This window comes from Tamandua tetradactyla, chromosome 2 (genome assembly GCF_023851605.1).
Source record: "Tamandua tetradactyla isolate mTamTet1 chromosome 2, mTamTet1.pri, whole genome shotgun sequence".
Taxonomy (NCBI): Eukaryota; Metazoa; Chordata; class Mammalia; order Pilosa; family Myrmecophagidae; genus Tamandua; species Tamandua tetradactyla.
The window spans coordinates 62544781-62570243 of NC_135328.1; the positions used below are offsets into that span (position 1 = coordinate 62544781).

The following is a 25463-nucleotide window of genomic DNA, read 5'->3' on the forward strand; positions in this document are numbered from 1 at the left end:
TAGATCTTCATTGCTTTCATTCATTTAGATCAGTGATTTTTCAGCTCTATCTACAGATTAAATTTCCCTGCGAAGAATTAAAAAATAAAAGCATTAAAAAAAAAAAGAAGCTGGTCCTCACTCCAAACTTTATAATCAAAATTCTCAGTGCAGCTTTTTTCTTTCTTTTTTTTACTTTTTATTTGGAAAGATTTCAAACTCACAGAAAAGTTGCAGAAATAGTACAGGAGAGATTATTATTTTTAACTTTTTTATTGTATAGTATAACATATATACAAAGCAAAGAAATAAAAAAACAATATGTTTCAAAGCACTCTTCAAAAAGTGGTTACAGGACAGATCCCAGAGTTTGTCATGGACTACGATATAATCCTCTCATATTTTTCCTTTTAGCTGCTCCCGAATATAAGAGGCTAGAGGGCTTAAATACTTTATCATCACAATAGACTTTTTTTCCTTCTTTTTTTTGTGAACAATAACATATATACAAAAAAGCTATAAATTTCCAAGCACAGCACCACAATTAGTTGTAGAACATATTTCAGACATTGACATGGGTTACAATTTCACAAATTTAGGTTTCCACTTCTAGCGGCTCTAAAATACTGGAGACTAAAAGAGATATCAATTTAATGATTCAGCATTCATATTTGCTTGTTAAATCCTATCTTCTATGTATAATTCTACCATCATCTTTGATCTCAGGAGAGATTCTTATCCAAGAACAGCCCCATTGGGGGTAGTGGGCAACCAAGCACGGTCACCTCTACAGAAATACCAGATCTGTGCCCCGAGTTCAGCCTGAGGCTCCCAATAGTCCTTGACTCAACTTCAAGATTCCCCCACCCCTCCCCCAGGAAGCTGCACTGCCCACAGATGCCTTTGAGGCAGATGGCATCTATCCTTCCATTGCTTAGCCAGGCAGAGCAAATATTTAACAATGATTTCCTGTCCTAAAACAAGAACACCATCTCATAAAAGGAGGGGAACATAAAGGTCACTTAGGTCCTGTTTCTATCTCCTGCTTCCCCACAGCAGCCCCACCAGGAAGTCATTTATCCTCCAGTGATAGGGAGTTCACCGCCTATGGCTTCATTGTCGGATGGCTTTGAACAAAGACAAACCTTCGTCACACAAGAGATTTGCTTCCCTGAAACTCCTTGGGGTCCTAGCTCTGTCCCCAACCTGTACCTGCATGAACCCCAGGTGAGCCCCTCCAGGCTGAGCAGGTGCCGTTCCCTTGCCTGCCCTCCACCCTTGCACACGATGAAGCTCCTGGGTGTCTTTCTGTCTCTTGTCAGATTCCCAGGTCTGTCTGTCAGTGTTCCAGGTTAGATTTAGAGGGGGACAGAGATGAGCGAAGGAGTTTGTCAGCTGTCTTGTTTGGGACTTGAGAACTCTATCTACGTGGTAGGAATGCCTGTTGATTGCTCCAGCTTCTGCAAGGGACCAGGAAGCTTGAATTCTGCATCCTTCAAAGTCCAAAATAAAAGGTGCTAAGAACCCTGCTATCCTACCCTACCCAAGGTCTCTTCTGTCAGAGAAACACCTCCTAGAGTCACTCATAGTAACAAACTTCCTAATCTGTCATTCCACCAAAGTGTGAGCCTGACTCGTAGGACAGGTTCCATTATGGACATCAATGCATCCAAATAAACCAGGTTCCTTAATTTGCAATTCAGCCGTTCATTCAATAAGAGCTTAATAAGCAGGTAAGTGCTAAGCTCCATGCTAGTGCTTGCATATGGCAGGGAATATGTCAGACACTGTCCATGCCCTCAAAGAGCTTGTGTTTAAGTGATTGGCATGGTTCAAGTTCTGGTTCTGGTGATGGGGACCAAACAGCAGTAGCACAGTATCATTACTATTGGGATAAGTCCCATGAGCAAGACATACTCAGGGCTATGAGAGGATTCAAGAATGACCTATGGATCTGGGAGTCAGAGAAGGCCAATGGGTAAGTGGGTGGAGACAGGCTGTAGCAGAGTGGAACAGTGTGGGAGGCAGAGGAGTCTGAGACAGGAAGAAGCTTGGCGTATTCAAGATCAGAGAGACCAGTGCAGCTAAGGTGAATCAGTGAGTGGGTGAGGGGCATGAGATGAGCTGGAATGGTCAGCAGGGACCAGATCATTCTTGAAATCTGCTCCCTTGCCCCAGGTCCCCTCACCTTTCAGGAGTGGGAGCCTGGGAGCTGATCGGTCAGCCTTGCTTACCTTTCCACTTGCGTGAATAAGTTCTGCTTCCTAAGTAGCTCTTGAATCCATTCCTGCCCATCCACACCCACTGCCATGTGCAAGTCCTGTACACCACTGTCTCCAACTTGGCCACCACAGTGGTCTCCTAACTCATATCCCTGCCTCCTGACTTGCCACTCCAAACCACTCTGTACACAGCGACCAGGGTTAACTTCCTAAAGTGCAAACCTGACCAAGTCACCCCTGCCCAAACAGGTTAGTGGTGCCCACTTAGTCTGGCATTCAAGGCTCTTTAGCAACTGAGCCCCACCTGCCTTTTCAGCTTCCCATTTGCTCTACCTCACCCCAGATCTGCTCCTCTTTGGTTCTAAGGAATCGTTTGCTTGTTTTGTTTTGTATTTTCTCTGCTTGCAATGCTAAGTCTTCCTTCTCCATCCTGTACCCATCCACCCCCCATCCCTCATCCCTCATCCTACAAGAACCAGCTCAAATATCCCTATCTTCTGAAGCCTTTCTGAAACCTTTCCTAATGCCCTTTCCAGCCTGGCCATGGTCATTGCTAAAATGTCCATTGCTTCTCTCACTTCCTCTCTGTTTTCACCTGCGCTCTGGTGGTACTTGCTTGTCTGCTTTGCTGTCTAAGCATGAGTTCTCTGGGAATGGGGACAATGTTTCATTTATCTCTGTCTCCTTGGTGCCCAGTCCAGCACAGAGTAGATGCTAAATAGATGTTGAGTGACAGATCCCAGAGGGAGCAGAGGTCAATGGGTCCAAGCACAAAGATGGTTCCAGCATTGAGGAAAGAGCTCTGCTGTCCCCATGGATCCCTCTATGCTTCTGGGTGCCTTGGGAACTCATGAGAGCCCCCTGACATACACCAGACCTCAGGCAGTGTGGTTGGATCAGGGTGCCTGCTATGTCTCTGGCAAAAGAGCAGGTCTGTGTCCTTCTAGCCTGAGCCAACCCCGTTTTACATTCTCTTGCTCCACTGGCTTCTCTGGGGTGCAGAGAGATATAGGAGTAGTGCTTTGTATCAGGAGTGAGAAGCTCTGGGTTGGTGAAGTTACTCAATAAATATATATTATGTGTCTACTGCATTCCATGACTGTTCCAGTCACTGGGGTTTAAAGCTTCGGAATAACGCTGAGAAAGTCATGCCCTCATGGAACTTACATTGTAGCAGGATGCCTGACAACAAAGAAATAAAAAAATAAACACAATACATTATGTAGAAGAGAAGTGGGAAGAGGGAGGGACAGCTCTTTAAGGTAGTGACATGTGAGCAGAGAAAGAGTGAGTCCTGCAGAAATCTGGGGGAAGAGCCTACCAGGCAAAAGAACTGCAAATGCAAAGGCCTTGCAGTGGGAACAAGATTGGCATGGCCAACAAATAAATAACAAGTCCATTATGGCTATAGTAGAATGAACCAGAAAGAGGGTGGCAGGAGGTGAGGGCCAGGTCACGCTCAACTTCTAGCTCTGCTGCCAACTTTTTGGGTAACTTGGGCCTGTGCATGTTTTCCCATCTGTGAAATGTGTTTCCAATACACACTGCCACCCGCTGGCCTGGCTCCGAGGGTAGCTGTGGGGACCCTAGAGAGGGGATTGTGAGGTGAGATGTGTGTGTGTGACCACTAGAAACCAAAAAAATGCCTTCAGTAGAGATATCTGGAAGCTTCTGGTGCAGGGAACATAACCAGAACACTGGACACCTACTCAAGTGCTGGGAGCAATACAAGGACAGAGACACCCAGGCAGGGAAGCAGGATGATTCCTTCCTCTCCTGCTCCAGGTCAAAGTAAAGGTCTGGAACATGAATCTTGGCTGGACCAATACTCACCAGACTCACCCAGCAGCCTTCAGTACAAACTGTTGAGACTTGGAGTGGTGCCCTGTCCCTCCAGGAATACAGTCAGTCCTTGGTGAAGGCAACACTGGATCATTAGTTCTGAGTCACAAGCCCTGCTGATGGGTGGAGGAGACAATGGCCTTGTTTGATGTAAAGTGGGTGAGTTGAGCTCAAGCAGGTCTCAGGCCTGCCAGATGGTACAGCCAACCCTGCCAGCTTGCCCCTGGACCAGCCCTCTTGACTGCTCAGCCCACATCCTGCTCCACCCTTCCTCCAGCTTAAGTGTCCCTACATGCCTCTTCACCTTCTGTGAAATAGCTCAGGCAAAGGCATTCATTCCAAAGAGGCCTGGTCTTGATGCAACCAGCCCCCACAGTCCTGTCCTAGGATCCTCAGCCACCTCACTCCATCTCCTGGGTCCGCCCATTCCCCATTCTGCTCAGTCTAGAACTGCAGGTCCCCCACAGGGATGGCATTAGGAAGAAAGTGTCTCCCCTCCCTCCACTCCAGGGAGGACTTAGCGATGGGAATGGACTGGGCCAACCCTTCTTGAGAGCATTCATCCTTCCATTCAATTGACATTGATGGGCATTTATCTTTAGGTGTCAGTCATCGTGCCAGTTCTGAGACTACAGAGATGGGGGAGACACAGATTCCATGCTCAAAGAGCTTATAATTCACAAGTGAAGGATGGACACTTCAGTGGGTATATTATAAAGCACTGTGGGCAGGGCAGTGATAAAGATACATTTCCACCCTGACATCCTACGGACCCCTCACTCTACACTTCCAAAAGTCAAAGTGGCATATCCTATCCACCCGGAGCTGCTGTCCTGCCATCTCCCCCATTCAGGTAGACAACGCCACATCAACCAGTTGCCTGGTTAGACACAGGCATCGTCCTGGACTTCTCCTTCACCTCTGCCTCCAAGAAATCAGGTCCTACTGATCTTATGGCCTCACCATCTGTCATTTCTATTACCTCTTCTACATTTCTTCTATCAAAACTCTAGTTCAGGCCACCATTACCTCATGCCTTTATTACTCATATTGTCTTCCTGCTTTCAGTCTCTCCTCCTTCCAGCTCATGCTTCATTCTTCTTCTATAGCAATTGTAGTGAAATGCAAAAATTACCGTATTAAATACCCCAAAGAACTGAAAGCAGGATCGTGAACAGACATTTGTATACCAATGTTCATTGCAGCATTATTTCCAAGAGCCATAAGGTGGAAGCAACACAAGTGTCCATTAATGGATGAATGGATAAACAAAATGTGGTACCTACATACAGTGGATTGTTATTTAGCCATAAAAAGGAATGGAGTTCTGATGCACGCCACCATATGGGTGAACTTGAAAACATCATGTAGAGTGAAATAAGCCAGGCACAAAAGGACAGCTATTGTATGATTTCCCTTTGTAAAGTAATTGGGATATGCAAATTCAGAGAGACAGAAAGTAGAGTGTAAGTTACGGTGTGTGTATTTGAAGGTGGGGAGTGGGGAGTTAATGTTTAATGGGTACAAAGTTTCTGTTTGGGGCAATGAAGTAGCTTTAGTAATGGATGGTGGTGATGGTTGTTCAACATTGTGAATGTAATTAACATCACTGAATTTTATATTTGCAAGTGGCTAAAATGGGAAATTCTATGTTGTATTCATGTTGCCAATAAAATTTTTTTAAAGAAAAAATATATAATGAATAATTTTACATTACATCAATTTCACCTCAATTTTTAAAATTAAAAAAAAAAAGAAAAGCCTAAAAAAATGAACACATCATCCTTTGGCTTAACATTATTCAATAGCTTCTTATTGACAACTTCTATGCCAAGGTATGCCAGGTTCCTCCATGACTTGGCCTGTGCCAGGCTCTGTAACTTCATCTCTGGCCACTTGACCTTCACTGCATCAGACAGAACCACCTGCCAGGCTTTCATGCCTCCAAGCCTTTGCTCATGCTGCTCCCTCTGCCTGGCACGCTCCCCCTTGGGATCCCCTGGAGCGCTTCTAGCCCTCCCAGTTTGTGCCCCACATCTGTACAGACATCTGTCCCAGCAGAACTGTAAGGTTTCCTGGCCTTTCTTGCTTATGTGACTACTTCCCATGCTTTTTACAGAGAAGCGCTGGGGGACATCTGATTCATGGCATATCCTCCAAATCCTACACAGGGCCTGGCACATGTGGTTGACTATATGAATACTTCCAGGGCTGGATGGAACCCAACTCCAGATTATTGGTCTGCTGGGCTCCAGAGCTTCAGGGAGCTTGAGGACCACTCTAGGCTCCAGTGGGTCCAGGGGGCCCAGCTATTCACTGTTTGTACTGGTCCATGTAGGTGGGAAGAGAGGTAGGCACTCTATTATAGCAACCACACTTTCTATTAGTTCTTGGCCCACCTGGTTGTGCATCCAAGAACCCAGCATCTCCCTAAGGACCTAGATGTGAGGCTTCATCTCCAAATGCCCCCCAAACCTATCCACTGGGTTCATAGGCAGCAGCTTGGTTACCTACCTTCTCTCCTGCATGGACTGCTCCTGGCTTAGTCACCACCAACAACCTGGAATTTTCAGATCAGTCCTCTCTGCAGGAGTGGGACTGTACAAGAGATATGCTGTTAGAGCCGTGTGCCCTCTAAGCATTCATAGGCATTCATAGACACAGCTAGAGACCCAAGCCCTCTGAGCATACAGAGGAAAGAGCTTAGGACAAAAGCTCATGAGACTCTCTTCCCCCCCTTCCAGAACTCTGATGATTTTTAAAAAGATCAGAAGTTATCATGGCAGGTGCAATGATGATGCAATCCCAGACCACTAATAATTTTGATACAGTCCTTGGAATGCAAGCAACAGAAACACACTCTTGCCATCTTAAGCAGAGTAAGACTTTTCCAGTAAGACAAGAGTAAAACTTGTCTTCGGGTGGACTCACCCAAGAGCAGACCTTGAGAAAAGCATATTAGGTTCTAAGTAGGTTTTTTTCTTTTTGGAAATAATCCCAGGAAGCACTGGTAGGGGAGTGGGGAAGAGTGCAGGAAGGGAAGGGAATCAACAAAGTGTGCCCTCTTGTGTCTCTGGGCATCCAGAGAAAGCCCTAGAGCAAAGAGTTGCAGAAATGCAGATGGAAGTTGCAGGTACGCACAGGAATGGTGGGATGGGACATGACAGTGCCTGTTACCAGCGCTGCACAAAAAATTGGATGAAAATCTGAAGAATTAGGCCCAAGAAATGAATGACTGGACCTCATAAAAGACTAGTTAGAGTTATGGGTCCATTTTTTGACCAGAAAAGTAGAGATGTGTTGACAAAAGACAGGACCTAAGAGCCCAAGTGGCTAAAGTCCTCACTAAGGGGCCCAAGGAGTCCTGGAAATTCATTTCTTCCCATGACCCTTCCCTCGCATCCCCAGTATGCCCCTGGTGGTGGTGCATACCCTCTAGAGGCAGTGCCTTCCCTTCCTGCTAGCTGAGAGGGCAGAGCCATCAGCAACCTATGGTCTGTGGTTGAGGCAGGTAAGGGAGGGGTCTGATTCTGCTCCAAAGAGTTTAATAGATATTTGCTCTAAACCAGTTAACAGGTGAGGCCTCAGGGCTTGTCTGCCCCTCCCTGATGATTGCTTCCTGCCCAACTCTGGAGCTACCAACCCAATGACCACTGCTGCCCTCCGTCTATGGTGGGTGTGGTTCTGCTGTGGTCACCTGCTCACCTCTTCCTTCCCAACCTTGAGGAGGGTCCTCAGACCCTCATCAGGGACTCCTCCTCTTGACATTGTCCAAGTGGAACTCCCCCACTGGAATTCCAAAGCCCTACGAGGAAATTAGGACCTTCTGAGGAGGGGAGAGGCTGAAGACAGGCACTGACAGAATGGAAAAAGCAGAGGCCATGGGGCAGGCAGACGTGGGTTTGATCGTGGCTCTTCCACTTAGCAGCTGTGTGACCCTGAGCCATTTCCTTTTCCTCTCTGAGTGCTGATTTAATTTCCTCATTTCTAAAAAGGGGATACAGGGAGGGCCACGGTGGCTCAGCAGGCAGAGTTCTTGCCTGCCATGCTGGAGACCGGGGTTCAGCTCCTGGTGCCTGCCCATGTAAAAATAAATAAATAAAAGTCAAAAAATGAAAAGGGGATAAAAGCAGCTGCTGGATATAATTGATGCGGCAATTTTTGTGAAGTGCTGTAACCAAGCTTCCAGCACAGGAGAGCATTTTCCCCATGGTGGCCATAGTGGCTACCGCGCTCCGTGGATGTGGCTGAGGGGTAACTTCAAGATTCCTGATTCCCCCTCCAAGGTTAACTTCACAAATCCAGCCTCACCCCTTCCACTACCCGGCAGCGCCACCTCCTGGCCACCCTCTGTGCATTTTTATAGTATATAAATTGTATCTTTAAAAAAGAATGGAATTGTTTCAATTTTGAAATGCTACCACCTGGTGGCAGTGGTAGCTAATTCCCAAGAGTCCAACCGCAAGGTTTGTGCTATGAATAAGATTTGTGAATCCTATTTGTGAATATTCTTGAAAACATGCAGCATTGTTTTGTGGGCATGTATTTTTTTTAACATTTTTTTCAATTGTGAAATATAACATATATACAAAAAAGCAATAAATTTCCAAGTACATTTTAACAAACAGTTATAGAACAGATATTAAAGTTTGGTATGGGTTATAGTTTCACAATTTTTTGTTTCTTCTTCTAGCTGCTCCAAGACACTGGAGACCAACAGAAATATCAATATAATGATTCAGCAGTCATACTCATTTGTTAAGTCCTGTCTTCTTTGTTATGCTCCTCCTTCTCTTTAAAAACATATAAACATAAAAGCAATACATTTCAAAGTATCTCACAACAATTAGTTGTAGAACAGATTTCAGAGCTGGGTATGGTTTATAATTCAACAATTTTAGGTTTTTATTTCTAGCTGCTCTATGGGCATGTGTGTTTAATTTCAATCAATTAATTAAATTAAATCAAGAATCAGTGGCCTCATTCTTTTTTTTTTTACTGTCTTCGTCTTTTTTTTTTAATCCCATTCAGCACCATGTTTTTAAGATCTATTTATGTTTCTAGGTGTAAGTCTAGTTCATTGCTTCTTGCTGTGGTAGAATATTCCTATTCTTCACATTTTCCTATGTCCCTTCCTCCAGCGATGGACACCTCACCGCATCCGACCTTTAAAACTAACTGTCACAACATTGCTTATATGCCTTTTTTTGGACCTGGGTGAGAATTTCTCCAAATTACATAGCCAGGATTTGGTCCCTCACACCTCCTCATAATATTTATTTATTTGTATCCTTTCTCCCCGTCTGCCTAATAAATTTCTCCCCAATTCTTTGTGGTGAAATAGCTGAATCTAAGCTACATCCTAGACTTTTTTTTTTTTTTTTTTTTTTAGGGATTTTTTTTTCATGTATTTTTTTTTATTAATTAAAAAAAGAATTAACAAAACAATTAGAAATCATTCCAATCTACATGTACAATCAGTAATTCTTAATAACATCACATAGTTGCATATTCATCATTTCTTAGTACATTTGCATCAATTTAGAAAAAGAAATAAAAAGACAACAGAATAAGAATTAAAACAATAATAGAAAGAAAAAAAACAAAAAAAACAAAAACAAAAAACCTATACCTCACATGCAGCTTCATTCAGTGTTTTAACATAATTGCATTACAATTGGGTAGTATTGTGCTGTCCATTTCTGAGTTTTTATATCCAGTCCCGTTGTACAGTCTGTATCCCTTCATCTCCAATTATCCCTTCTCTTTTTTCTTTTTTTTTTTTAATTAACGGAAAAAAAGAAATTAACCCAACATTTAGAGATCATACCATTCTACACATGCAATCATTAATTCTTAACATCATCACATAGATGCATGATCATCATTTCTTAGTACATTTGCATTGGTTTAGAAGAACTAGCAACATAACCGAAAAAGATATAGAATGTTAATATAGAGAAAAAAATAAAAGTAATAATAGTAAAATCAAAACAAAACAAAACAAAACAAAACAAAAACCTATAGCTCAGATGCAGCTTCATTCAGTGTTTTAACATGATTACTTTACAATTAGGTATTATTGTGCTGTCCATTTTTGAGTTTTTGTATCTAGTCCTGTTGCACAGTCTGTATCCCTTCAGCTTCAATTACCCATTGTCTTACCCTGTTTCTAACTCCTGCTGAACTCTGTTACCAATGACATATTTCAAGTTTATTCTCGAATGTCCGTTCACATCAGTGGGACCATACAGTATTTGTCCTTTAGTTTTTGGCTGGATTCACTCAGCATAATATTCTCTAGGTCCATCCATGTTATTACATGGTTCATAAGTTTATCTTGTCTTAAAGCTGCATAATATTCCATCGTATGTATATACCACAGTTTGTTTAGCCACTCTTCTGTTGATGGAGATTTTGGCTGTTTCCATCTCTTTGCAATTGTAAATAATGCTGCTATAAACATTGGTGTGCAAATGTCCGTTTGTGTCTTTGCCCTTAAGTCCTTTGAGTAGATACCTAGCAATGGTATTGCTGGGTCGTATGGCAATTCTATATTCAGCTTTTTGAGGAACCGCCAAACTGCCTTCCACAGTGGTTGCACCCTTTGACATTCCCACCAACAGTGGATAAGTGTGCCTCTTTCTCCGCATCCTCTCCAGCACTTGTCATTTTCTGTTTTGTTGATAATGGCCATTCTGGTGGGTGTGAGATGATATCTCATTGTGGTTTTGATTTGCATTTCTCTAATGGCCAGGGACATTGAGCATCTCTTCATGTGCCTCTTGGCCATCCGTATTTCCTCTTCTGAGAGGTGTCTGTTCAAGTCTTTTTCCCATTTTGTAATTGGGTTGGCTGTCTTTTTGTTGTTGAGATGAACAATCTCTTTATAAATTCTGGATACTAGACCTTTATCTGATATATCATTTCCAAATATTGTCTCCCATTGTGAAGGCTGTCTTTCTACTTTCTTGATGAAGTTCTTTGATGCACAAAAGTGTTTAATTTTGAGGAGTTCCCATTTATTTATTTCCTTCTTCAGTGCTCTTGCTTTAGGTTTAAGGTCCATAAAACCGCCTCCAGTTGTAAGATCCATAAGATATCTCCCAACATTTTCCTCTAACTGTTTTATGGTCTTAGACCTAATGTTTAGATCTTTGATCCATTTTGAGTTAACTTTTGTATAGGGTGTGAGAGATGGGTCTTCTTTCATTCTTTTGCATATGGATATCCAGTTCTCTAGGCACCATTTATTGAAGAGACTGCTCTGTCCCAGGTGAGTTGGCTTGACTGCCTTATCAAAGATCAAATGTCCATAGATGAGAGGGTCTATATCTGAGCACTCTATTCGATTCCATTGGTCGATATATCTATCTTTATGCCAATACCATGCTGTTTTGACCACTGTGGCTTCATAATATGCCTTAAAGTCAGGCAGCGCGAGACCTCCAGCTTCGTTTTTTTTCCTCAAGATGTTTTTAGCAATTCGGGGCACCCTGCCCTTCCAGATAAATTTGCTTATTGGTTTTTCTATTTCTGAAAAATAAGTTGTTGGGATTTTGATTGGTATTGCATTGAATCTGTAAATCAATTTAGGTAGGATTGACATCTTAACTATATTTAGTCTTCCAATCCATGAACACGGTATGCCCTTCCATCTATTTAGGTCTTCTGTGATTTCTTTTAGCAGTTTTTTGTAGTTTTCTTTATATAGGTTTTTTGTCTCTTTAGTTAAATTTATTCCTAGGTATTTTATTCTTTTAGTTGCAATTGTAAATGGGATTCGTTTCTTGATTTCCCCCTCAGCTTGTTCATTACTAGTGTATAGAAATGCTACAGATTTTTGAATGTTGATCTTGTAACCTGCTACTTTGCTGTACTCGCTTATTAGCTCTAGTAGTTTTGTTGTGGATTTTTCCGGGTTTTCGACGTATAGTATCATATCGTCTGCAAACAGTGATAGTTTTACTTCTTCCTTTCCAATTTTGATGCCTTGTATTTCTTTTTCTTGTCTAATTGCTCTGGCTAGAACCTCCAACACAATGTTGAATAATAGTGGTGATAGTGGACATCCTTGTCTTGTTCCTGATCTTAGGGGGAAAGTTTTCAATTTTTCCCCATTGAGGATGATATTAGCTGTGGGTTTTTCATATATTCCCTCTATCATTTTAAGGAAGTTCCCTTGTATTCCTATCTTTTGAAGTGTTTTCAACAGGAAAGGATGTTGAATCTTGTCGAATGCCTTCTCTGCATCAATTGAGATGATCATGTGATTTTTCTGCTTTGATTTGTTGATATGGTGTATTACATTAATTGATTTTCTTATGTTGAACCATCCTTGCATACCTGGAATGAATCCTACTTGGTCATGATGTATAATTCTTTTAATGTGTTGTTGGATACGATTTGCTAGAATTTTATTGAGGATTTTTGCATCTGTATTCATTAGAGAGATTGGTCTGTAGTTTTCTTTTTTTGTAATATCTTTGCCTGGTTTTGGTATGAGGGTGATGTTGGCTTCATAGAATGAATTAGGTAGTTTTCCCTCCACTTCGATTTTTTTGAAGAGTTTGAAGAGAATTGGTACTAATTCTTTCTGGAACGTTTGGTAGAATTCACATGTGAAGCCATCTGGTCCTGGACTTTTCTTTTTAGGAAGCTTTTGAATGACTAATTCAATTTCTTTACTTGTGATTGGTTTGTTGAGGTCATCTATGTCTTCTTGAGTCAAAGTTGGTCGTTCATGTCTTTCCAGGAACCCGTCCATTTCCTCTAAATTGTTGTATTTATTAGCGTAAAGTTGTTCATAGTATCCTGTTATTACCTCCTTTATTTCTGTGAGGTCAGTAGTTATGTCTCCTCTTCCATTTCTGATCTTATTTATTTGCATCCTCTCTCTTCTTCTTTTTGTCAATCTTGCTAAGGGCCCATCAATCTTATTGATTTTCTCATAGAACCAACTTCTGGCCTTATTGATTTTCTCTATTGTTTTCATGTTTTCAATTTCATTTATTTGTGCTCTAATCTTTGTTATTTCTTTCCTTTTGCTTGCTTTGGGGTTAGCTTGCTGTTCTTTCTCCAGTTCTTCCAAATGGATAGTTAATTCCTGAATTTTTGCCTTTTCTTCTTTTCTGATATAGGCATTTAGAGCAATAAATTTCCCTCTTAGCACTGCCTTTGCTGCGTCCCATAAGTTTTGATATGTTGTGTTTTCATTTTCATTCGCCTCGAGGTATTTGCTAATTTCTCTTGCAATTTCTTCTTTGACCCAGTCGTTGTTTAGGAGTGTGTTGTTGAACCTCCACGTATTTGTGAATTTTCTGGCACTCTGCCTATTATTGATTTCCAACATCATTCCTTTATGGTCCGAGAAAGTGTTGTGTAATATTTCAATCTTTTTAAATTTGTTAAGACTTGCTTTGTGACCCAGCATATGGTCTATCTTTGAGAATGATCCATGAGCACTTGAGAAAAAGGTATATCCTGCTGTTGTGGGATGTAATGTCCTATAAATGTCTATTAAGTCTAGTTCATTTATAGTAATATTCAGATTCTCTATTTCTTTGTTGATCCTCTGTCTAGATGTTCTGTCCCTTGATGAGAGTGGTGAGTTGAAGTCTCCAACTATTATGGTATATGAGTCTATTTCCCTTTTCAGTGTTTGCAGTATATTCCTCACGTATTTTGGGGCATTCTGATTCGGTGCGTAAATATTTATGATTGTTATGTCTTCTTGTTTAATTGTTCCTTTTATTAGTATATAGTGTCCTTCTTTGTCTCTTTTAACTGTTTTACATTTGAAGTCTAATTTGTTGGATATTAGTATAGCCAGTCCTGCTCTTTTCTGGTTGTTATTTGCATGAAATATCTTTTCCCAACCTTTCACTTTCAACCTATGTTTATCTTTGGGTCTAAGATGTGTTTCCTGTAGACAGCATATAGAAGGATCCTGTTTTTTAATCCATTCTGCCAATCTATGTCTTTTGATTGGGGAATTCAGTCCATTGACATTTAGTGTTATTACTGTTTGGATAATATTTTCCTCTAACATTTTGCCTTTTGTATTATATATATCATATCTGATTTTCCTTCTTTCTACACTCTTTTCCATATCTCTCTCTTCTGTCTTTTTGTATCTGACTCTAGTGCTCCCTTTAGTATTTCTTGCAGAGCTGGTCTCTTGGTCACAAATTCTTTCAGTGACTTTTTGTCTGAGAATGTTTTAATTTCTCCCTCATTTTTTTTTTTTTTTAAGGAAAGACAGAGAGAAGGAAGGAAGGATAGAAGGAAGGAAGGAAGGAAGAAAGGGAAACATCTTTAAACATTTTCTTGTTTTATTGTATTCTGTTTCTCCGTTTTTGTTACATGGGCTGGGGCCGGGAATCGAACCGAGGTCCTCCGGCATAGCAGGCAAGCACTTTGCCCGCTGAGCCACCGCGGCCCGCCCAATTTCTCCCTCATTTTTGAAGGATAATTTTGCTGGATATAGGAGTCTTGGTTGGCAGTTTTTCTCTTTTAGTATTTTAAATATATCATCCCACTGTCTTCTAGCTTCCATGGTTTCTGCTGAGAAATCTACACAAAGTCTTATTGGGTTTCCCTTGTATGTAATGGATTGTTTTTCTCTTGCTGCTTTCAAGATCTTCTCTTTCTCTTTGACCTCTGACATTCTAACTAGTAAGTGTCTTGGAGAACGCCTATTTGTGTCTAATCTCTTTGGGGTGCGCTGCACTTCTTGGATCTGTAATTTTAGGTCTTTCATAAGAGTTGGGAAATTTTCAGTGATAATTTCTTCCATTAGTTTTTCTCCTCCTTTTCCCTTCTCTTCTCCTTCTGGGACACCCACAACACGTATATTTGTGCGGTTCATATTGTCCTTGAGTTCCCTGATACCCTGTTCAAATTTTTCCATTCTTTTCCCTATAGTTTCTGTTTCTTTTTGGAATTCAGATGTTCCATCCTCCAAATCACTAATTCTATCTTCTGTCTCTTTAAATCTATCATTGTAGCTATCTATTATTTTTTCTATGTTTGCTACTTTATCCTTCACTTCCATAAGTTCTGCGATTTGTTTTTTCAGTTTTTCTATTTCTTCTTTATGTTCAGCCCATGTCCTCTTCATGTCCTCCCTCAATTTATCGATTTCATTTTTGAAGAGGTTTTCCATTTCTGTTCGTATATTCAGCATTAGTTGTCTCAGCTCTTGTGTCTCATTTGAGCTATTGGTTTGTTCCTTTGACTGAGCCATATTCTCAATCTTTTGAGCGTGGACAGTTATCTTCTGCTGCTGGCGTCTGGGCATTTATTCAGATTTCTCTTGGTGTTGGACCCAGCAAGGTTGTAATATTTTTCTGTGAAATCTCTGGGTTCTGTTTTTCTTATCCTGCCCAGTAGGTGGCGCTCGTGGCACACGTTTGTCTGCGGGTCCCACCAGTAAAAGGTGCTGTGGGACCTTAAACTTTGGAAAACTCTCGCCGTCCTGGGGGTTCGCTAGCCGAAGCGGCTTGAGCCGGCCCGGGGTCCGAACGCAGGGAGGGTTGCTGGTCGCCGCAGCCAGGGAAAGAGCCCGTCCGAATTTCCTAGTCGGCCCTGGGCAACACGCGTGGCGGGAGGGCGCCAGCGGCAGCGGCCCGCCCGAGAGAGTGCACGTTCCCCGGGAGTCACGGGGTCACCGTTCTCCGCGGCCTGGGGGTTTCCGATCCAATTCTCTCAGTTGGTCCAGGGGCTGCGCGTGGTGTGGGCGCCAGTCGCCTTGGTTTCAGGGGACCACCTCTCCAATTCTCCCAGCCGGCCCGGGAAGGGGGAAGGGAGTAACTCCGGCTGCTTGCCACCCCGCCCGGTAAGGCCCGCGCGCCTCGGCGATCTCACCCGAGCTGCTTCTCTCAGCCAGCCAGCCGTTCCAGGATGGGGTACGCTGTCTTTTTTATCTCTGTTGTGGCTTTGGGCGCTTTCTGTATCGTTTCTACTCCCCTAGTAGGTGTCCTGGAGAAGAAACTAAGATCCGCGCGTCTTACTAAGCCGCCATCTTCCCATCCTAGACTTTTGAATTAAAGGACATGTTGGCAGTGAATCCATTTATTTCCAGTCTCTTTCCAAAACATGTAGTGTTGTTTTAGAATGTGGTTTAAATTTGCAAAATAGTATTGTTGACTAAGATTTGGACCTCCGAATTGATAATCATTAATGTTCTTGTCATGGTCAGGTTCATGTGTCAACTTGGCCAGGTGGTAGTGCCTGGTCGTCTGGTTGGGCAAGTGCTGAGCTGTCTGTTGCTATGAGGACATTTCATGGGCTTAAATCATGATTACATTGACTGCATCCACACTGATTGTGTTTGTAATCAGCTATGGGGAGTGTCTTCTGCAATGAGCGACGTTTAATCTAATCACCAGAAGGCTTTTAAGGAGGATTCAGAAGAGACAGTCACTTTTCTGGCTTCAGCTGGTGAACCTCTCCTGTGGAGTTCGTCCAGATCTTTTGCTGGAGTTGCCAGCTTCACAGCCTGCCCTACAGACCTTGGACCCTTACATTTCCATGGTTGCCCAGCCAGCCTCTCCTGAAAGTTTGTTGAGAACCATTATCAGTTGCCAGCTGGCAGGCTGCCTTTATAGACCCTGGACTCTGAATTACCACAGTTTTGTGAGACACTTTTATAAATTTTCTATCTATGGATATTTCCTGCTGATTCTGTTCTCTAGAGAACCCTAGCTAATACAGTTCTTCTACTTAGTAAATCCCCCAATTCTTTGTGGTAACACAGTTGAACTTATGCAACATCTCAAACTTTTAAATTGAAGATGATGTTTAGAACAACCTTTAAGGCAAGGCTTCTCGATGGTAGCCGGCATTATTGACATTTTGGACCTGATAATCCTTTGTAGTAGGGACTATACACATTGCGGAATTTATAGCAATATCCCTGGCCTCTACCCGCTAGGTGTCGGTAACATCCTCTTCCCTAGTTATGGCAACCAAAACTGTCTCCTGATATTATCAAATGTCCCCTGGGGGGCAAAATCACCTCAGGTTGAGGCCAACAGTTTTAAGGGAAATAAAGTCTAGGATTCATTTGGAGCTTTTCCCCCAAACCTTTCTTTTTATCAATTCATTTCAACCTGAATCTCAGCAACAGACTTGCAATATGTTGTCATTAAAAAAACCCTTAATAGTTGCAAAATATGCTTATCCTAGCTGAGCTTAGAAATCTACTCTTTATATTTAGTTCTTAGAACATTAACCAGACATTCTCAGATCTGCTTACAGGAATAAGATAACATGGTGGCATCAAGAACACCCTGTGGAGTGCTAGAGAAAATGTGGAGAAAGAGATGTACGTGTTCACTGTCAGTAGGGAAATTGAGAGGTGCAGCCCCTTGGAGGCCAGTGTAGTGGTTCCAGAGGAGGCTAGGGATGGAATAGTTGCCAGGAGATTCTGCAACCCCATTGCCTGGAGGAGCTGAGTGTGGGGACATGAATGGACATTTGCACGCTGGTGTTTATGGCAGAAGTGTTCCTGATTCACAATATATGAAAGTGGCCTAAGAGAATAACAACTGAGGAAAGGAGCTATGATGTATACATACAACAGACTACTGAGTGGCCTCAAGAAGGAATGAAGTTGTGAGGCATGCAACTAGGTGAATGAAAATTAAGGACAGTATGTTGAATGCAATGTCAGAAACAAAAAGACAAATATTATCATGCCTCACTCATATGGACTAACTGTAATATAAATAATCAGTGAATTTGAAGTTGAGAGCATGGGTTATCAGATGGGGGCCTATTGCAAAGGGCCCTAGATTGTAAACTCTTACAGTGGTTATATATATTCAAGAGCTGTAACTGTTGTTTCTAAATTCTGAGATTCTGAGCTGTTTGTATATAATCTGGTCATTCCCAGAAACTTCAGGTATTTATGTGACACCTGAGACTCAGAATTAGAGCTCTGAAGCTATGAAAGTCAGCACCACCTCATATAGGAACTGTTTAAGAAGTTGAAAAAGAGAACAGACCTCGACTAGAGATATGAATGAAGCTAATCTGGATAGACCTAAGGTAGATCAGAATACGGGGTAAAAGATATCATCCATATTTAAATACATCAACTTCTGTGTAAGACCAAAGGGAGAGATGCTTATATGATGCAAAATTTAAATTTTGCGTAGCGCATTACCTAATTTAACTTGTATGGCCTGTTTAGTTGAATATCATAAGTACATGGAATCTTGAATAGGGCATGAGATCTTGTTGGTTTGTCCAGGTTAGTGTGATGCCCTGATATATCCCAGTGTAATTTGGGCAGTAAATAAAGAAGTATTTGCAAAGTCTCCTTGGGGAACTGGGAAGAAAGGATGAAATATTCAACTTCCTCATTTGAAGAATTCCTCATATTCTCACAAGCAGTGGGAACAACCAAATCAATAAGCTGAGCCCTCAATCTTGGGGCTGACCCCTATGAAACTTATTCTTGCAAAGGATAGGCTAACCCTACCTATAATTTATGCCTAAGAGTCACCCCAGAGAACCTCTTTTGATGCTCAGATGTGGCCTCTCTTTGTATGCCAATTTAGCAAGTGAACTCATTGCCTACTCCTCTACATGGGACATGACTCCCAGGGGAATAAATCTACCTTGCAATGTGGGACCTGACTTTTAAGTATGAACCAGGACACGGCATCTTATGTTGTTCAGATGTGGCCTCTCTCTAAGTTAATTTGGCAGGTGAACTCATTGCCCTCCCTCACTGCGTGGGACATGACCCCTACCCCCTCCCTTTACCTATAAAAACTTTAACTCATATCCCCACTTTGAACTGGTTTAGGGAAGAGTCCCCCAGTTCCTTGCAAGGTGCACTTGCAATAAATCACCTACAACCTGAGAGACATGCTTTTCCTTTGTAGCTTCAGGCAAGGAAGGCCATTCTATGGAAGAGCCATACTTGCAGTATCAATTTGGTGGCTGCAAAGGGACCACTATGCTGCTTTGACATGCAGCCCTGATCCATGTGCTGTCAGATGCAGAACTTTCCTGGATCCCCCAGCTCCATACCTGTCACCTGCCCAGGGATTTCCATGGAGGGCTGGGCTGAAGGTTCTGGGTGAGGCTTCTGCCATCAGCAGACATTAGGCAAATTTGTTTGAAGGTGATTTTAAAGTTAAGACTTACCCTGTGCTAGGTAATTGTATATTTTCTCTTCTGATCTGTGTTGATTTTCACTTTGTCAATCTGTTTTTGCTGTGTTTACTTTCACTTTTCCAATCTGCTCCTGTGGAGGAGATTGTTGAATTGGTGTGGGCTCATAAATGCAGATTCGGTGGGTATAAGGTCCATCATCCATGACCCCAGAATTGTGGCTCCCTGATGGCTTTGTATTTTGTATTTTTGAAGTGGGAACATGACTAGATTTACCAGGAGTATAAATTTTCCTGGCAACTGGTCCCGGGATAAGCCGGGACCTGGCATCATGGGGCTGAGAAATCCTTCTTGACCAAAAGGGGGAAGAGAGAAATGAGAGAAAATAAAGTCTCAGTAGCTGAGAGATTTCTAACAAAGTTAAGAGGTTATCTTGGAGGTTATTCTTATGCATTATATGGATATCCTTTTATAGTCTATGGTGTATTGGAGTGTCTAGAGGGAAATACCTGAAATCCATCTCTCACAGTAACAAAGGGACAAGATAGGGGCTTTTACAATAATTTTCAGATATCAGAGCAGCTGAATTATAGCTTAGGGATTTCAGGTATTCCATTTTGTCTATTTCAGTATCCCAGACAACAAAAAGGAATATGACTCCTTAATCATTATCATCTGGACAGGCTACGGTGGTTCAGCAGGGAGAACAGAAAACTCAACAATTGCTATGCAAATCCCTTCCCTAATAATGTACTGAAAGCTAAGGGACTGATTCAATCCATTCACTTCCATGCGCTTTTTGGACCGAAAGTACTATCTTCAGGGAATGGTATCCTCAACCTACCCTAAACCTAACACGAGCACTACCCGTAAATGTACAATGACCTCCAAACCAAGGACCGACACAAACCTACGCCAAGCTTCTCACCAATCTTACTCACACCCTAAGCAGAATCCAAATCCTAACTCTAGCCTAAGCCGAACTCTAAACCACAACCAACCACTAATTCTTGCCGAACCTTAACCCTGAACTTAACCCTGAGTCTAACACGAACATGAACACAATCTATCTCAAAAACCTAGCATTTCCAAGCATTTTTCGTGGAAAACAACATCACCAACTAATGCTACCCACTAAAATAAGGGACCAGTCTGTACATGTGTTTTGAGAGCTCATTGACTTACCAGCTCCATCCCCTTTCAAGCAATTATTTCATAAAAAACGGCATTTCTGCACGCGCTCACCTACAGCAATGGAAACCATTACCTAAAGATGTTTGGAAACCTTAGTATCATCCTGGTTCCATTCACTGGCGCAGGATTTTTAACCAAAACTGCAATATTGCAGAGGACCCTCACTTTCACTTAACTTAGGTCTGACGCTAACGCGGCCACAAACAGAAACAGAAACTGAAACACCGAGGAAACCATACCAGCACAAATCCCAACCTCCAAACCCGACCTGAAAATCGACCCGATGCCTGACTTCAACCCAACCCCTCACACGAAATCTAACCCCAAACCTAAACCTAACCCTACACCCAACCCTACCTCCAACCCTAACCCAAAACCTAACCCCAACACCAACCCCAACCCAAAGTGAAGCTTCAAATTTGTAGCAACATTACACCCAACCACACGCCTAAACTTAACCCTAACACCAACCCTAACCCTAACCCTAACCCTAACCCTTACCCTAACCCGAACCCAAGCCCCAACACTACCACCACCCTAACCCAAACCGTAACTGCAACCCCCACACCTAACCTAAACCCAACCCTCAAATTTACACCAAACCTACAGCAAACTGCAGCCCTAAACTTCACCCTAATCCCAACCCTAACCCAAACTCTAACACTAATCCTAAACCTAATCCTAGCCCTAACCCTACCACCAACCCTCACCTGAAACCTAACCCCAAGTCCAATGCCAACCCTAAAGACAACCCTCGAATTTTTACCAACCATACACCAAACTGCAGCCCTAAACTTAAACCTAACACCAACACTGAGCCTAACCCTAACCCTAAACCTAGACCCAACCCTACCACGAACCCTAGCTGGAACAGTAACACCAAACACAACGCCTACCAATAAGCATAACCCTCAGCTTTATACCGACTCTGCAACCAAACGCAGCACGAAGTGTAACCCTAACCCCAACTCTTACTCTAACTCTAACCCTAACCCTAACCCTGACACTGAGCTGGCATTCACATCATTCGTTTCAGAAATTGAGAAATGGGCCTGGTCCACACGCGACCATACCTTTTTATAGGTTAAAAAGGCATTGTCGAACGATTCTCACCTTATTCTTGCTGAGAAATTCGGTGAACGGGTGTGTAGAACTGAGCGACATTCTTGCTCCATTCGTTTGTATACACATCTTGCGTGAAAACTAGAATTTTTAAAGAAAACTCAACAACTGCTATGCAAATCCCTTCCCTAATGATGTATTGAAAGCTAAGGGACAGATTCGATCCATTCACTCCATGCGCTTTTTGGACTGAAAGTACTTTCTTCAGGGAACACTATCCTCAACCTATCCTAAACCTAACACGAGCGCTACCCATAAATGTGCCACGACCTCCAAACCAACGACCAACACAAACCTACGCCAAGCTTCTCACCAATCTTACTCACACCCTAAGCAGAATCCAAATCCTAACTCTAGCCTAAACCGAACTCTAAACCACAACCAACCACTAATTCTTGCCGAACCTTAACCCTGAACTTAACCCTGAGTCTAACACGAACATGAACACAATCTATCTCAAAAACCTAGCATTTCCAAGCATTTTTCGTGGAAAACAACATTGCCAACTAATGCTACCCACTAAAATAAGGGACCAGTCTGTACATGTGTTTTGAGAGCTCATTGACTTACCAGCTCCATCCCCTTTCAAGCAATTATTTCGTAGAAAAACGGCATTTCTGCACGCGCTCACCTACAGCAATGGAAACCATTACCTAAAGATTTTTGGAAACCTTAGTATCATCCTGGTTCCATTCACTGGCGTAAGATTTTTTACCAAAACTGCAATATTGTAGAGGACCCTCACTTTCACTTAAGTCTGACGCTAATGCAGCCGCAAACACAAACAGAAACTGAAACACTGAGGAACTCATTCCAGCACAAATCCCAACCTCCACACCCTATCTGAAAACCAACCCGATGCCTGACTTCAACCCAAACCCTCACACGAAATCTAACCCAAAACCTAAACCTAACCCTAGACCCAACCCTACCTCAAACCCTAACCCGAAACCTAACCCCAACACCAACACCAACCTGAAAGTCAAGCCTCAAATTTACAGCACCCTACACCCAACCACACGCCTAAACTTAACCCTAACACCAACCCTAACCCTAACCCTAACTGTTACCCTAACCTGAACCTGAGCCCCAACTCTACCACCAACCCTAGCCTAAACCCTTACTGCAACTCCCACACCTAACCTAAACACAACCCTCAAATTTACACCAAACCTACAGCAAATCGCAGCCCTAATCTTCACCCTAATCCCAATTCTAACCCAAACCCTTACCCCAACCCTGACCTAACCCTACCACCAACCCTCAACCGAAACCAAACCCCAAGTCCAATGCCAACCCTAAAGATAACCCTCGAATTTTTACCAAACATACAACAAACCGCAGCCTGAAACTTAACCCTACACCAACACTAAGCCTAACCCTAACCCTAACCCTAAACCTAGACCCAACCCTACCACGAACCCTAGCCCGAACCGTAACACCAAACCCAACACCAACACTAAGAACAACCCTCAGCTTTATACCGACCCTGTACACAAATGCAGTGCGAAACATAACCCTAACCCCAACCCTTACTCTAACCCTAACCTTAACCCTAACCCTGACACTGAGCTGGCGTTCACATCATTCGTTTCAGAAATTGAGAAATGGACCTGGTCCACACACGACCATACCTTTTTTTTTATATTAAAATGGCATTGTCAAACGTATCTCACCTTATTCTTGCTGAGAAATTCGGTGAACAGGTTTGTAGAACTGAGCGACATTCTTGCTCCATTCATTTGTATACACATCTTGCGTGAAATCTAGCATTTTCACAGAAAACTCAACAATTGCTATGCAAATTCCTTCCCTAATGATGAATTGAAAGCTAAGGGACAGATTCGATCCATTCACTCCATGCGCTTTTTGGACTGAAAGTACTTTCTTCAGGGAACACTATCCTCAACCTATCCTAAACCTAACGCGAGCACTACCCGCAAATGTACCACGACCTCCAAACCAACGACCGACACAAAACTACGCCAAGCTTCTCACCAATATTACTCACATCTTAAGCAGAATCCAAATCCTAACCCTAGCCTAAGCCGAACTCTAACTCACAACCAACCACTAATGCTTGCCGAACCTTAACCCTGAACCTAACCCTGAGCCTAACACAAACATGAACATAATCTGTCTCAAAAAACCGAGCATTTCCAAGCATTTTTCGTGGAAAACACCACTGCCAACTAATGTTACAATCTAAAACAGGGGACCAGTCTGTATGTGTGTTTTGAGAGCTCATTGACATACCAGCTCCATCTCCTTTCAAGCAATTTTGTGGGAGGAAAATGGCATTTCTACGGAGCACTCACCTACAGCATTGGAAACCATTGCCTAAAGATCTTTGGAAACCTTAGTATCATCCTGGTTCCATTCACTGGCGCAAGATTTTTTTACCAAAACGGCAATATTTCAGAGGATCCTCACTTTCATGTAACTTAAGTCTGATGCTAACGCGGTCACAAACAGAAAGAGAAACAATTGCCTGCAAGTCGGTTACCTAATACTGTGTTGAAAGCTGAGGGACTTATTGGATCCATTCACTTCCATGCATTTCTTGGACTGAAAGGACTTTCTTCGGAGAACAGTAACCTCAACCTCACCTAAACATAACACTAGCACTCCCCATCAGTGACAACCACCTCAAAACCAATGACCGACACAAACCTACTCCAAGCTTCTCACCAATCTGAAACAGGAGACCAGTTTCCACATGTGTTTTGAGAGCTCATTGACTTACCAGTGCCATTCACTTTCAAGCAGTTTCTTTTCGGAGAAAAACAGCATTTCTACAGAGCACTCACCTACGGCAATGGAAATAATTACATAAGCATGTTTGGAAAACTTAGATTCATCCTGGTTCCATTCAGAGGCTTAACATTTTTTTTTTACCGGAACTGCAGTATTTCAGAGAACTCTCACTGTCACTTACTTTCAATGTGACACGAACGACCCCACAAACACAAACAGAAACCGAAACACTGAAGAACCCATGCCAGCACAAATCCCAACTTGCAAACGCAGTCCGAAAATAGACCCGATCCTTGTTTTCAACCCAAACATACAACTAAATCTAACCCTAAACCTAACCCTAACCCTAGACCCAAACCTACCTCCAAACCTAACCGGAAACCTAACCCCAACCCGAGCACCAACCCTAAAATCAACCCTCAAATTTAGAGCAACCCTACACCCAACCACACCCTTAAACTTAACCCTAACACCAACCCTAACCCTAACCCTAACCCTTAACATAACCCTAACCCTACCAACAACAAGAGCCCAAACCCTAACCGCAACCCAGACACAACCCTACACCCAACCCTCAAATTTATACCAAACCTACATCAAACTGCAGCCCTAAACTTAACCCTAATCCCAACCCTAACCCTAACACTAACCCTAACCTATTCCCTAACCCTAGTCCTAACCCGACCACCAACCCTGGCCCGAAACCTGACCCCAACCCCAAGGCCGACCCTAAACACAACCCTCGACTTTTGACCAAACACACACCAAATCGCAGCCCTAAATGTAACCCTAACACCAACACTAAGCCGAACCCTAACCCTAACCCAACCTTAAACCTGGACCCAACCCTACCACGAACCGTAGCCAGAACTCTAACCCCACCGCCAAAGCCAACCCTAAGCAAAACCCTCAGCTCTATACCGACCCTGCACCCAAATGCAGCCCGAAATGTCACCCTAGCCCCAACCCTTACTCTAACCCTAACCCTATCCCTAACCCTGACACTGAGCTAGCTTTCACATCATGGGTTTCCGATACTGAGAAATGGACCTGGTCCACACGCGACCATACTTATTTTTAGGTTAAAATGGCATTTTCCCACAGATATCACCTGATTCTTGCTGAAAAATTCTGTGAAAGTGTTTGTAGAACTGAGTGACATTCTGACTCCATTGATTGGAATACACGTCTTGCCTGAAAACTAGCATTTTCCCA

The 25463-nt window shown here is 42.7% G+C and overlaps 1 long non-coding RNA gene across 1 annotated transcript; it reads right to left on the reverse strand.

Annotated features, from left to right (window-relative positions):
• Window positions 1-6562: 6562 nt before the first annotated feature.
• Window positions 6563-24309, reverse strand: LOC143660539 (uncharacterized). Its single transcript, XR_013164119.1, has 3 exons — window positions 24238-24309; window positions 19209-19308; window positions 6563-6641 (listed from the first exon to the last, which is right to left on the reverse strand). It is a non-coding gene; the product is annotated as an uncharacterized LOC143660539 (long non-coding RNA).
• Window positions 24310-25463: the final 1154 nt, after the last annotated feature.